We start from the raw sequence: 12665 nt of genomic DNA, 5'->3' as shown, positions 1-12665 counted from the left end.
ACAATTGCTTCGTTTAGTAAATATTTCCTAAACAAACGGCCTGCGGCCCGTAGCGAATAGTGAATTCATAGTGAAGCCGGTATTCCATATACCCCAGAGGAAAGAATCCCTTCAACCGGCCGAAGCCCTGCTATCACTATTTTAAATGTGAAATAGTGCCCCAAAATATGAATTAAGTCCCCAAATTTCGTTATTGTTGCTATCTGAACAAATTTTTGGGGAGTTCGGTTCGGAGTCATTTTATGACGCCGTTCACCTATTTTATTTTTTTATCTAAAATTTAAATAAAATTTAAAAAAATATATAAATATTTTTTGTTTAATATTATTAACTAAATGGAAATTATATGATAATGTTAGGAATCACAATTTTAAGAAAATGATGATTTCCTGGATGTTCCCTATCAAATTAAGATCCAGTGCTTAAATTGCGATTTTTCTGTTTCTGTAGAAAAAAATATTTGTAAGATTTAAGATTATAAAATTTTTAAAGCTCTTTTATTCCCAGCAGAAAAGGAGTAATGGCTTGTACTTACATAACCACTTATTTTTCAATGACTACTACATACCGTCTGTATTACTTTTAAGTACACTTATAATAACTAACATATAATCAAATACGTAAGTACTTTATTTTTAGTTTTTCCGCGCCCTAGCAACTGTTTTTTACCCACAAAGAAAGAATTGTTTCCTGTGTTAAAACCATTATCTGGCGCACAATAAAGTGGTGTTGTGAATAAGACAGCGACTTTTTAACACCTTATTTGTAAGTACTTATTTAAGTAGCGATTTTTAAGCGAGCATAATAAGTACTTGCCTTCAGTATCATCATTGTGTTGAAATAATGAATTAAAATACTAATGAATAAGTAGTGAAAAGCGATATTTTTGTTTTTAACTCTTTTTTAAACTTTTCAATGCAAGTTTTTGCTAAGTTACTAGTGTTTAAACACTTAATATTCATTTATTGATATTTTTTAATAAAATCAAAGTTTGACTAACTGTAATTAAGAATTTCATTACTAAACTTTAATCCTATCGTTTCAAAAAATCAATTTAACTTTATGTCATAGAGACATTAAATTTTACATTTACATTACTAACTTTGTTGTCAATATTTCATATGTACAATAAATACAAAGTACATACATACAGAAAAATAAAGAAAATAAAAAACAATAATGTAAATAGTTTTAATTACAGTTTGAGACACAACTCACCTGTTTTTTTGTTGAAGAACTTTTACTTTCGATGAACTGTGATTTTTGTTTTGTTTTCTTCTGTTTTTATTTTTAGTTTCTTTTTTCTTTCTTGCAGGTGTGATATTCTTTTTTGTTTTTTTTTTTTTATTTGTTAAAAATGTAAATTGCTTTAATTGTTGTTTTTTGTTTTCTTATATTTTATTGTTTTTAAATATAGTATATTTGTTATATTTCTATTAAATTCAAAGTTATTCATATGTATTTGGATGCAACTACATAGTTTTTACTTTTAATTTATAATTTAAATTATTTTTGTTTATAGTACTTATCTGTAATTTTTGTTTTTCGTAATACTAATTTTTGTTGCTTTTGTTTTTCTAAAAGGAAATAAAATATACATATAATTTATTAAAATAAAATTCATACAAAAAATCGTATGCGATTAAAAATTAACAGAAATATTTAAAATAAAAATAATTTATTGTGTATTAAAATTACACTTTATTCTCAAAATGTACTATTACTAAATGAAATTTCTGCATTTTTTTGCTTAAATTAAGCTTGTATGCATAATTACTGAGTTGATAACAAGATTGATTTTATTATTAAAATAATGCCAATTTTGAAATAGTTAATACCAAACCATTCAATAAATCTTTTATTAATTTGAGCCTGATTCCTACTTGATTTCAGAATTCAGAACATTTTAGAAAATATTTTATACCAAATAAAATTATTGTGTTTTTTTCAAAAATTTTATTCTTGAATTAAGATCGACTCGTACTTGATTTGAGAACAGTTGAATACTTATTGCAAATACATATCGCCCATTTACTACAGGATTGGCATAATCCAAAATTCTGGTTTTTTGAACTTAGTGCTAGAGATTTTCAGACTCAGTTCAAGAATAACTGCGCTTGATTATGAAATAAATAACTTATAGAAGGTGATTCTTGACAAATTTTTAAGAAATATTATAAAATCGTTATAAATACAATATATATAATATATGTCTGAAACTATAAATTTAATGGTGAATAACTGCGTTGTTAGTTTTTCATTACGTGATTCTACGTCCTTTTTAAAGGACTTCAAAGTTTTAAAAAGAACATGTTTTAAAAAATATTTTAAAATAATTCTACTGATCAAACAATGTCAACTTTGATGTCAAGAGAACAAAAAGACTTGCAATATATTTTGTAAAATTTTTATTTTATACTGTCAGGATAAAAAGATGACAAAAATGTATTTTAAAATTTGTATCCTTTAATATCTGTTAAGAGTTTCAATTTTATTTTTTCCCAAAAATTTTGAAAGACATTTTTTACATCTTTTGAACCTGGCAGAAAAAAATAAAAATAACATAAAATATTTTACAACTCTTCTTGTTTGCATGACATCAATTTTGGCTTTGCTTGATCAGTAGAAGTATTTTTAAATATTTCTTGAAAAATGCACTTTTTAAAACTTTTAAGTCTTTTAAAATAGACACAGGATCACGAAATGAAAAACTAAAAACGCAGTTTTTCTCCATGAAATTTCTAGTTTCAGACATATATCATCCGCTTCGTGTCTAATTTTGAGTGTCGGACGGTGTTTTTGGAAGAGATCTTCTATTGGTCTATCCAAATCTACTTAGAAACTTTTGTAGTATTATGGGGAACAATTATGGATTATAATTCAAATATTCTACATTTTGGTATTTACCCGCTTATTCACAAACAAAATGTTTATTTTATAAAAGGTTTATAAATTAGATTTTGTATGGAAATTTTGTTTTATAAACCTTTTATAAAATAAAAATTTTGTTTTTGAATAAGGGGGTTAATATATAATTAATTTTTGTTACACTGTCCTACAATATATTACTAAATAAATTTCGATTACACTAGTTTACAAATTGATCGCTGATTCCGAATCTGAATCAGATTTTCTTCACCACATCCAGAATTTGAGATAACGTGTTCTTAAATTTTGAAGACACTCCATTTTAGGCCTCTTTAGGAGTTTTTTAGACAGCGCCAAAACAACTTGATTTAGAAAATTTTATATATTATCTGAAAGACAATTCTGTCAACTTTAATATTAATGCTTAATATCTGACATATCTTTTTTGTTCTTCGAGATATCTTCACTTAAAACTCACGGATTTTAGTAAGAACAAAAATACTGGATCCACACTAATCTGAAGATATTCCAATCGACTCCAAATCACCTTTTGATTCGACTTAACGATGTCTGTCCATCCGACTTCAATTTCAACGGATGATATCTCAGCAACTACAGCAGATTTTCAAACAATACCAAAAGTAATTTCATAGGAAAAATTATGAAAAATCGGTGGAATGAACGAAAAATGCCGTTCTTGTCAATTTATTGTTATATCAAGATTTAGGTAAAGATATCTCGAAGAAGAGAGAAGATATGAAGCCTTTATTTTAAATTGATAGAATGAACTTTCAGACGACATACAACATTTTATAAATAAAGTTGTCATGGAGCTGTCATAACGTCTCAAAAAGGGCCAAAAAATGGGTTTGTTTAAATTTCAGGACACAATATCCCAAAAGTGGTCGAAAAATTCTGAGGTCAGATTCAAATTTAGCGTGACTTCATCCTTTAGAAAAATATACTTTGGTCTCTGTATTAAAAATTTGTCGACCTGTGTTATATGTATAAAAGTTAGGTCTTCTTGAACACACTTTTTACCACATTTTTTTATTTTTTCCTCATTTTTAGTAAATTTATTTGATACGTCTTTTTTTAAATTAATTTCGAAAATATTATTGACAAATTATTCCAGAATTATAAACTTACGAATCTGAGTTTATGGCTCATTATTAATTTTTTACATTCTCATCTATATTTTTTCCAAAAAATTCTTGAAAGTATGAGTGATAAACGTGACATCTATTCAACATGATTTAAGATTATTTCAAAGAAATTTTCAATATTTTTATGACGTGAAACCATTGTTAAATTGTAATGAGGAGGATCTAAAAATTGTTTTAAATAAAAAATAACTAAAACTCTGAAAATTTATTTTTTTTTCCTCCTAATTTAACCTTGACTTTCTAGATTTTTTCCAATATTTTTTCTATAAATACTCCTCGTGAAGGAGAAAGGTATAAATTATAATTAAAATATATTTGAACTATTAAAGACATTATTTTCATACTAACAAAAATTGAAATGTTTGGTGCAGTAACATAACTTTGAGAACTAATTTTTAATATAATTATTTTTTCGTAATGAAAATAAATTAATAAATATTTTTATAAATTTTAAAAAATTTTTAAAGCTTTGAATTTATCTTATTTTTATTTAAAGGATTATTCACTTACGGCAACAATCAATGGTTTTCAAATGGTGCAGTTTTCTTAAAAAATATTTATTTCATCAATATTTTTGAATAAAAATTTATTAAACTAAATTTAAAATTAATTATTGCTATAAAGTATTATATTTTGTAGTAAAAGCACTTGTTATTATTAAAAATTAAGTTTAAATTTTATTTAAAAATTTACTTTATAAACTTTAAAAAACTTCTAACTTTAAGAAACACGCACATTTATTTAAAAGAAGTTGTTAATGATTATCTGGATAATGTAAAAAAGTTGCGTAAAATACAACAACATTCATAATAATAGAAACACATTGCTGTTATAAAACACGTATTTAAAAAAAATTTTACTAAGACGTATGATTAATATTAGTTTCTATATTTAGCAAATATGTAATTAGATAAAAATTTAAGTTAAACTATTTATTATTTTGATTTGTGGCTTATTTATTTATTAGAAATAAAAATTATTTGAACAATTTTTATTATTGAAATATTATTACGACGTTGCACCGCCACATGACGTATAGTATGTGTGTGATAACTGTTACACGTACTGTATACGAATGTAACTGTTATCAGCAATTGTCAGTGCATTTATGTAAAATATTAACATATATTAAACATTAACAGTATTACTGTTAACGTTTAACAGTTAAATGTAAAGTAGTTGTTTTATGTACAAGTGAGTGTGTGTGTGTGTGAGTGTTTTTATGCCCTTTGAGACACACACACACATACTTACTCACTCAGAGACACATAAAAGTGCATGTTTATGTGTGTTTATATCAAAGGAATTATTTCAAAGGAATATAACAGCAACAACAAAAATAATAATGGCATAAAAACATGAGCCAAAGCCATAAAATAAACAATAAAAACTAGAAAAAAATGAACGAATTAAACACACACATACACAAGCTTACAGAGCCGTTTTGTTTTTGTTAAGATAGTTAAGAAAGAAGAAGTTTTATATAGAAAAAAATATAAAGAAATTGTTTTATGTGTACATTTAATATTATTAATATTATTTTTATAAAATCACCTATTTTTTATAAATTTTTCCTCTATCTCAATTTTTTTTTAATTATGTTTAGATTTCTGTTAACACTTTTGTTTCTTAACTTAAATTCCGGCTGCTGTTGTTATTGTTTTAGGAATTATTTGTTACTTTTTTCACTACATAAACACTTTAGCACAGTTTTTTTATTTCCTTTTTTTTGGTTTATTTAAAGAACTTAAAACAAAATTTATTTCAAAACTAGCTATAACATAAAACACACTGATTTTCAAATTTATACACGGCTTTTTTATTTAATTTTACTTTTTTCCTCTTTTGTTGCAATTTTATCGGCCTGCTATTATTGTTGCAGTCGTACTTTCTTTTTAGTTTCTTTACGAAATGTGTTAGTTAGTTGGTTATATTTTTTTATTTCCTTTTTATAAATGTGTAGATTATTACAACAAAAAAATGTTCCATTAGGAAGAGAAAAAAAATTAAAAAATTTTCTTGTTTTGTAAAACTGAAAAGCAGTTGGAGAAAAACTGCACAAAAAACGTCCTTTCACACGGAAGCTTCGTAAACAACTGAAATTGAAAAATTGCATTTGTTAAAGCCGAAACGGGCGACCGACAAACGGCAAGAAGAAAATAAACACACTTCAACAGACACATACACTAACAGCCAAAGGACTTGTCTAGTTGTTATATGCACATTTCTTTTTTTTTTTTTTGATACCCCCTTCTACTCTGCCAACCCACTACTACTTTTGCATATTTCTGTTGTTTTTGTAGTTCTGATAGGTTTTTATGAGGCCCTGCCTCTGTAGTAAACAGTACAGAGAATAATTTTACACAATTCACTACAGAGTCATACAGTCAGTCTGTCCGTCTGTCAGTTAGGCCAGCAAGCAAGGCAGACTTGCACAGTTTGCAGTTTGTACTCTTTTGACTCAAAACATGCAATCACAATATACTCACACACTTGTTAGTTGCGGCTACATTTTATTTGTTATTGTAATTGTTGTAGCTGCTGGTTAAACTCAGTCAACAGCAGCAGCCTTTGCTACTGCATATAAGTTTTATGGGCTTTTTTTTTGTGAAACTCACTTGCATACTCTGCTAAACTGTCTGTGTAACTGCATTTGTGTGTAAAACCAAAAAATTGAAAAATAAATAAAACTCTCACACGTGTACACATACAGACTCATTTTTCACAAAATGTTCTCTTACCAAAAAGCAAAAAATGTCCTTATATGTATGTATGAGTGTGCCCGTGTGCATGTTATGTAAATTTTGTTGTTGTTGTTTATGGCGAACAGGAGTTTCTGGAACAAACTTATTTTTTTGTGTTAACATTCGTTTACTTGCTAGCTGCTTCGTTCATTTACTCGTTTATTAATTCGGTTTTATGTTTATTTATTGTTGTTAAGAGCATCGTTTGTTTGTTTTTGTTTTCAAATATTCTAAAAATAAAATTCTCCTTAGCAGTCATTTCCTCTACAACCCCAATTTGTTTAGTTATTTTGGTTAAGTGCCAAAAAAATGTGGCCATTACTTTGCAGTTAATATTTTTATACTAAATGTCAAACAGAAATGTACTTTTATAGCCTAAATAAAAACTCTTAAAAATTTATAAAAACTTACTCTCTTTAGCAAAAAAAAAATTACCTATAAATGTTATTAAGCAAATATCTAAAATTAATATAAACAAAAATAACAAAAGTATCCTTTAAAGTTCATTATTATGTAAACAACATCTTCTAGAAATTTTACAAAAAAACCGCCTTTTTGTCTTTATAGTGCCATAGTTCTTTTTTTAACTTTTATTAAATTTTACTCTTTCTCTGTTTTTATATATAATATCCTTAATGTTATCTCTCTTGTCTACTGTTAGGTTTTATATTCAAGAGAAGGACTAAAAGAGAGCCAGTTAGTTTGTTGACTGTTGACATTTTTGCATTTGCTATTTTTATAATTTTGTCTATTTACTTGTTTTTCAATAATCCTTAGAACTTTTTATATTGTGTGTACGTTTTAGGCCATATTTTGGTAAAGTGCCAAATATATTTACTTTATGGTCTCTTTTTTGGTTCAGTTTAGTATATTTTTTTTTCTTTTAATATTTTCTTTTATAGTCTATGTTTAATTTTTTGCCGTTTTAATCCTAGTTACTTTATAAGGTGACCACCTTTTGAGAACTCCGAGTTTGTATGTGCCTCTAGAATTATACCTTAAGTTATTAAAAAAAAACATTAACTATATGTACACTCACAAAAAGAATTGAGTAATCCGTAATCAAATCAATCAGGAGCGGTTTCAGAATACTTTAAGTATGGTTTTTCTTAAATCAAAATATTTGTGTCAAGTATGGATCCGTTAAGTACGCAAAACCTTTATCATTATCGTACCAATTACAATGTCTTATAAAGGCATTAGCATTGCGACAGATATTTCTAACAATTCTTCCACAGGCTTGGGGGGTAACGACGACATATTCAATTACAATTACATTTGAAGTAATTGTATTTGAAGCTTTACCAATTACAATTACTAGTAATTGAAGTTTTGTCCATTAAAATTACTTGTAAGGCTTGGGGGTAATGACTACATTTTCAATTACATTTAAAGTAATTCTAATTGAAGCTTTACCAATTACAATTAGTTGTAATTGTAATTGAAGTTTTGCCAATTACAATTACTTGTAATTGAATTTTTAACAATTACAGTTACTTGTAACGGTTATTGAAGTTTTGCCAATTACAATTACTTGTAATTGTAATTGAAGAATTTCCAATTACAATTACTTGTAATTGTGAATTTTGTTCCTTATAATTACATTTAATTTGTAATTAGTAATACCCTAATGACAATTACAAGTAATTTTAATTGGAAACTTCAATTATAATTACAAGTAATTGTAATTGGCAAAACTTCAATTACAAATACAAGTAATTCTAATTGGTTATTTGGTCAATTACACATTACTAGTAATTGTAATTGGAAAAACTTCAATTACAATTACATATAATTGTAATTGGTTATTGCTTAATTACACATTACAAGTAATTGTAATTGACCATATAATGAACTACTTTGTGAAATCATTACCCCCATACAATTACACAATTTAATTACTTGTTATTGAAGTTTTACCAATTACAATTATTTGTAATTGTAATTGAAGTTTTGTCCATTACAATTACTTGTAAATGTAATTAAAATAATTACAATTACATGTAATTGCGAATTTTTCCTCTTTTAATTACATGTGATTTGTATTTTGTAATATCTAAATTACTATTGCAAGTAATTGGAAACTCTAATTACAAGTAAAATAAACTTCAATTACAAGTAATTGGTTATTACTCAATTACACATTACAAGTAATTTTAATTGGAAAAACTTCAATAACAATTACATGTAATTGTAATTGGTTATTGCACAATTACACAATTACACATTGCAAGTAATTGTAATTGGCCATGTAATGAACTACTTTGAGTAATCCTGCCTGTTCTTTAAATAATCTTTTTCGTTGTCCTAAGAATATAAAATGAAAATCGATATGAAGGTATATTTTATTCAAAATTACGGAATAAAAACAGAACAAACAGTACAGGTGGGCTTTGTCTAGAGAAGGTTCCTGTCTCGTACTTTTCGAGATTATGAAACTGAAAGGAGTAAACAATATTATCAGTGCGAACTGTGAGACCATACGCCTATTCTACTTAGTGCTAATTTTGGCCGACAGATACATTGATATCAATATGTGAAACAGGACATACATACCTATGTACATAATTTAGGCATGAACAAGTTTCCAGTTCTATCTAAACGAAATTTCAATACAAGTTGGTCAGCCTAAATTGCATTTCTATTACGTTTATATTATCAGTAAATTTTAACATACCGGAAATTGTCACTGTTGCATTGCATATTATTGTTAAAAAGAAAAACAAATGAAAAACCCAAGAAGTAAAAAACAATAAACAAAAGCGCATGTATTACTCTTTTCTCACTCTCAGCTATAAAAATGTAACAATATATGTATATGTTATTTCAAATATTTCAAATTCTGCAGCCTAAAGACTTAGATAGAAAATTTTTTATAAATACCGCTCTTTCTCTTAAGTATTTTGAGTGTATAATATTTATATCTAGATTAGACTCGTTTATAAGTTTAGTGCAAAAAAACGGAATTATTTAAACCATTTGTATGTAAAGAAAATCAACAGCAAAATTTTTTATAAATCTATGTATAAGGATATGTATGCCAGTACGTATGAGTACTTAACCTTTTTCTTTATAACAGTTCTCTACTCATCTTCAGTTGCCGGGTCATTTGTTATTGCACAAAGGGAAAAATAGCAAAAAGGATTTTGTATAAAGTACTGAGTAGTAGTTGTATTTGTTGTTGGTGTAGTAGGTTTGCTTGTACAAGGCCAAACATTATAATCTTTGCATGTCGTCGTCTATGTTGTTGTTGTTGCAGCTGCTTTTGTATTTAGCTTTTTGTTGTTGTTGTTCTTGTTGTTGCTTTGCTTTGAAGTGTGTGTTTGTTTAATGCGTGTTTCGTTTATGTGCGTTGCTTTGTTTATTTGTGTTTTCTTTCATTTGTTTATTTAAAAGTGTGTGTAGGTATGTTTAGATGTATTTACATATGCATAAATACGAGGGTAGTCTGAAACTAAGTTTCAATTGCACAGTTAAACATTTGATTAATACACAGCAGATAGCAAGCTACATTTCGTTTCAAAACAAGCATTGGTCAGTATATATTTCAGAATATCGAAATTCCTTACTACAAAAAAAGTCAAGCAAAATCTACCAATCTTTTTTTATCAGATGTCAAAGATCAAATTAATTTTGATAAAATTTGTAAGCATTGTGCGCACCCTACAAGTATGTCAATATAATTTGATGGATTTTGATACAAACAAACTCTTTTCTTGGTCGAAGAACGAAGTCTATTGAAAATGGTTCAAATCGGTCTATGAATTCACCTATTCTCCATATAACCCCTAATTGGTCTTTTGAGTTCATAGTTATGTACATATGTTCAATGTTCTAGTATCTGTACAAAAATCTCACAACTTAGTTTGATCCTATAGTTAGCCATGCGCGATCATATGATATCTTTTATGACATAAGTTAGTATACATCCAGCCCTCGTATATTTGATATAATGTTTTGTTTTTGTTTATATTTACAAGAGTTTCATGCATGTATTACAACTACTGATAATTGTAAATGTTGCTTTATTCCCTCTTTTATTGTTGTTGTTATCATATAACGTCTAACATTTGTTGCCACTGTTATCAGCATACAAACATCATTATCAGTATTATTTTGCTCATTATTATGAAATAACAACCACAACAATAACACCATCATCATCAAACTTATCTTCATCACCATCATCAACAACAACATCATCATCGTCGCCGCCGTCGTTGTTGTCTTCGTCATTTATATTTGAACACAAGTGTTGTTTGTACAACATTTTTGTTTGTTGCTGTGTAATCTTACGGTATTTGATAGCAACACCTAAAAATGATTGAGAGTAAGAGCAGTAGGATGTGACACCAGGCACAAATTGTTTTTGGTATGAGAGGGTTAGTGCTTTAAATAGTATATATATGTGTGTGCGTAAGTGTGTGTGTTTGTGCATATGTATTGGAACACTTTGCAATGATGGTTAAATTCTCATAGTGGGTGTTAGTTTACATTTAACTTAATGGTGTTGTATTTTAATTAAAATTGGTTTAAATTTAATGAAAAACAGGGAGATGAAGACTGCAAAAAATATATAACACACTCGCAGCAAGCAGAAAAACTTATTCCTCTTAATATTTTCTGCACTAATGTGTGGTTTAAAGTTTTACATGCAGCTCAAAGTTGTTTTTATTTTATTTTTATCTATTATTTGTTGGTTTTATACTTACTTGTATGTATGTTGTTGATTAATTTTTGTGTTAAGCATTTATTTTGTAAATTGAAAAGTAAAAATACAATCTTCTACATCAATACTTAATTTTGATGGTCCATTTAGAGAAATATGATATTGATTTCTATATAATTTATTTATTTATAATTTTACCAACAAGTATTTGTAATACAAATCTATAATATTTGTATATGCAATAGACATTTCTTCTATTTCCCAAACATGTAATTTTCCTGTTTCTATAACCCTCAGCAATAGAAATATCAAAGAAAAAAAAAACATTATAAAAACAATTCCCTTTTTACCACGCAATGATGTTGAACAAATTATTTTATTCGAAATAAAACAAGTAATTTGAAACGTTGCCAACTATTTGCAAATTTTCACAATAAAAACAAAGTACCGGAAATACATCTTGTAGCTGTCACAAAACATTACTAAGAGTAAAAAAAAGTAAATGTTGCCAACGATATGTTGCATTAGAATATGTTGCTAGAAACAAGGAAATGATTGTGAACACAATAAAACTAGAAATGTTAGTAACATACTTATGTATAAAGAAATGTAAAAATGGAATTAAACTTACAGCTTAAAATAACACTCCATTTGCAACACTACTTAATATAAGATTTCGTTTAAATTTATGCCACAGTTTGGGACTGTTGATCATAGCCGAATGATCTAATGATTCTGCAAAGTATGTTTGTAGATTATCGTGTATTGTAGCGATGATCTTTAACACTTAGTTAGTTAGTTAGTTAGTTAGTTAGTTAGTTAGTTAGTTAGTTAGTTTAGTTAGTTAGTTAGTTAGTTAGTTAGTTAGTTAGTTAGTTAGTTAGTTAGTTAGTTAGTTAGTTAGTTAGTTAGTTAGTTAGTTAGTTAGTTAGTTAGTTAGTTAGTAGTTAGTTAGTAGTTAGTTAGTTAGTTAGTTAGTTAGTTAGTTAGTTAGTTAGTTAGTTAGTTAGTTAGTTAGTTAGTTAGTTAGTTAGTTAGTTAGTTAGTTAGTAGTTAGTTAGTTAGTTAGTAGTTAGTTAGTTAGTTAGTTAGTTAGTTAGTTAGTTAGTAGTTAGTTAGTTAGTTAGTTAGTTAGTAGTTAGTTAGTTAGTTAGTTAGTTAGTTAGTTAGTTAGTTAGTTAGTTAGTTAGTTAGTTAGTTAGTTAGTTAGTTAGTTAG

General features: G+C 26.9%; 1 long non-coding RNA gene across 1 annotated transcript; it reads right to left on the bottom strand.

Moving 5' to 3' along the window:
* Nucleotides 1-1547: 1547 nt before the first annotated feature.
* On the bottom strand, nucleotides 1548-6117 carry LOC119600365. Its single transcript, XR_005231138.1, has 2 exons — nucleotides 5589-6117; nucleotides 1548-1577 (listed from the first exon to the last, which is right to left on the bottom strand). It is a non-coding gene; the product is annotated as an uncharacterized LOC119600365 (long non-coding RNA).
* Nucleotides 6118-12665: the final 6548 nt, after the last annotated feature.

This window comes from Lucilia sericata, unplaced genomic scaffold (assembly GCF_015586225.1).
Source record: "Lucilia sericata isolate MDLA Ls3-8-SP2 unplaced genomic scaffold, ASM1558622v1 Contig000111F_arrow, whole genome shotgun sequence".
Taxonomy (NCBI): Eukaryota; Metazoa; Arthropoda; class Insecta; order Diptera; family Calliphoridae; genus Lucilia; species Lucilia sericata.
The sequence above is the reverse complement of the archived record's forward strand: the minus strand, read 5'-3'. Positions and strand labels throughout refer to the sequence as shown.